This window comes from Trichechus manatus, unplaced genomic scaffold (assembly GCF_000243295.1).
Source record: "Trichechus manatus latirostris isolate Lorelei unplaced genomic scaffold, TriManLat1.0 scaffold00065, whole genome shotgun sequence".
NCBI lineage: Eukaryota > Metazoa > Chordata > Mammalia > Sirenia > Trichechidae > Trichechus > Trichechus manatus.
This window is the reverse complement of record NW_004444001.1, coordinates 3,485,171-3,488,078: the sequence shown is the minus strand read 5'-3', so window position 1 is coordinate 3,488,078 and position 2,908 is coordinate 3,485,171.

Genomic DNA, 2,908 nt, shown 5'->3' with positions numbered 1-2,908 from the left:
AAAGAATATTGAATATACCATGGACTGCCAAAAGCACGAACAAGTCTGTCTTGGAAGAAGTATAGCCAGAATGCTCCTTAAAAGCAGGGATGGCAAGACTTCATCTCACATAATTTCTACATCTTATCAAGAAGGACGCTGTCTCTGGAGAAGGACATCATGCTTGGTAAAGTAGAGGGTCAGCGAAAAGGAGGAAGACCCTCAACGAGATGGATTGCTACTGTGGCTGCAAAAATGGGCTCAAGCATAACAGCGATTGTGGGGATGGCGCAGGACTGGGCAGTGTTTCGTTCTGTTGTAGGTAGTCGCTATGAGTCAGAACTGACTTGACAGCACCTAACAACAACAACAATAACACTGTGAGTCTGATTGGTATTACTTTTAATTCCTGGATTAATTAGAACTGTGTTTCTCTGATTAATAAAACTTCTTGATAATTATAAAAGTCTCATTTCTCACCCTCAGTTTTCTAATACATGTGTTCCTTTGACAGACTTTTTTTCTGCATATACTTAACCAATAATGTTTTGTTGAATTTTGCTTTCTGAACTTTCTGTTACTAAAATACTCTTTTTGTTCACAGTATAAAGTACAACAAAATATGGAATATGCTTTTTTCATATGGATTTTTCATTGAATTATTTGGGGCAGATTGATCTCTTTACAATATTGGGCCTTTCTATCCCCAATGTATGTCTTTTCATTTATTTTTCTTAAGTCCTTCAAAACAGTGTTGTTATTTCCTTTACATGTCCCATGAGTTTATTCCTAGGTATTGAATGTGTTTTGCAATTATAAATTGCTAATCTTTTTTCTCATATTTTCTGACTGGTTGTTTTTTACGTGGAGAATGCTATATATTTTCAGATAATTACTTTATGTCGTTCCCTTAGTGACCTCCCTTATTTTCTCTAATATTTTTTTCAGTTGGTTCTAACGGGTTTTTCATGTGGGCAATCAGATTATTTGCAAACAATGATGATTTTGCCCGTTTGTTTCCTAGTCCATCTACTTTTACTTTAGTTTCCGTAATTGAATTGTCTTTTGTTTCTGAGAAATGTTAGTAGTGATAAGAGTGGGCATCCATGTCTTATTTCTGAGCTTTCTGGGCAAGTTTCTAGTGTTTTTATCATTAATTAACCAGATGCTTACAGCTAGGATGTATATCAAGTTAAGGAGGTATTCTTAACTTAAATTGAAAAGTTTATTCAATTGAACTTTAAAAAAAAACACTTAGTAATAAATGTTTAAAAAACATTTTACCTTTTATTGAGCTAATCATATGCTTTTTTCCTCCTTTGACCTATTAATTCATTGAATTATTTTTCCTAATATTCATATGTCCTTGGAATTTATCTTACTTTGTCTTGAATCCTCCTGTGTAGTTCTGTTTTCCAATATTTTACGTAGGATTTTTTGCATATATATTGGTTTTTGAGTGTGTATGTGGTCGCATCTTAGTCTCAGGGTTATACTGGCCTAATAAGAGAAATTAAAAGACTTTACTTCTTGCTGTATGCACATAAGCAGTTTAAATAAAATTGGAATTATTGGATCCTTGAAATTTTGAAGAAATCTGCCTATAAAACTGTTTACGTCTGGCCGATTGGTGGTATCAGAGTTCAGCAATGTGTTTGGGCAAATGGAGTTGGTTATTTTCTCAGTATCCCTTTCTCTTATTCAAAGCTAAGGTGAAATAAGTATATCAGATAGATTTTTAGACTCTTGTTTTCAGTGCTTTTGCTAAACACTGTTAGGTTCTCTGGTTGTTTCTGTACCTTTCAGAAAAGTGTTAACATAGCAGGCCCAAACTGCTATCCTTGGAAAGACTTGCTTGCAAGGTTGACCTTTGGCTGGTGTATGGAGACTTAGATTTTGAGAGGGTTTCCACCATTAACTATTGAGTGGCTTACTGTGCCTAAATTGTTTATATAAACAGTATGGTTTATGCTGAACACCTGCTTTCCTTCAAGGAGTCTGGTATCCAGGCAGAGAGTGTCTGTGTGACTAGCCCCCAGTAAAAACCCTGGACGTTGGGTCTCTAATGAGCTTCCCTGGATGGCAACATTTCACATATGTTGTCACAACTCATTGCTTGGGAAAGTAAGCGTGTCCTGTGTGACTGTACTGGAAAAAGAGTCTTGAAAGCTTGTGCCTGATTTCCCCTGGACTTCATTCCACTCCCCTTTCCCCTTTGCTGATTTTGCTTTGTATCATTTTGCAATAATAGATCATAGCTATGAGTATGACTGTATGCCGAGTCCTGTGAGCCCTCCTAGAGAATCATCAAACCTGGAGATGGTGTTGGGGGCCCCTGGCACAGTGTCATAGAATTTTGACATTTGAAGAGACTGCAGAGGCTTTAAAACTTTCCTTCTCCCAGGATCTGAAGTTCCTTTCCCACACCAAGCTCAAATACCACAACTTTTCTAACCAAACAAATAATCCCTACTCTTGGGAGAAGGGCTAGGAAATATTGTGGTATTAAATTGGGGGATGATGGAATGAATACTTTCTCAGCTTGTTATAGGTTGTGTCTTTGTAATTTGAATAAAATTTCTACAAAATCTTTAGCATGTCATAGGACCTTCCCCCATGAACTAGAAGCAACTGGGGGGCACGGAAACAGTCAGTCTTGTTCTAGATATTTTCCTAGCTTTTGGCACAGTGCCTGGCTCATGATACGGTCTCAATTAATACTTTAAATGAATGAACACACAAAAAAACTATTTTTGTTTTTTTTTTCCTCTTGTTATAAGTGACTGAGACCCATCTCTAAAGTGTCTTGTGTACTAATTTTGGAATTATTGACAGTTGTGAAATTCATAAAGAAAATGAAAGGCTTTTCATATAATTGCTTTAGTTATCACTTGATATGCAACAAAGTTCCCTAAAACTAAGTGACTTA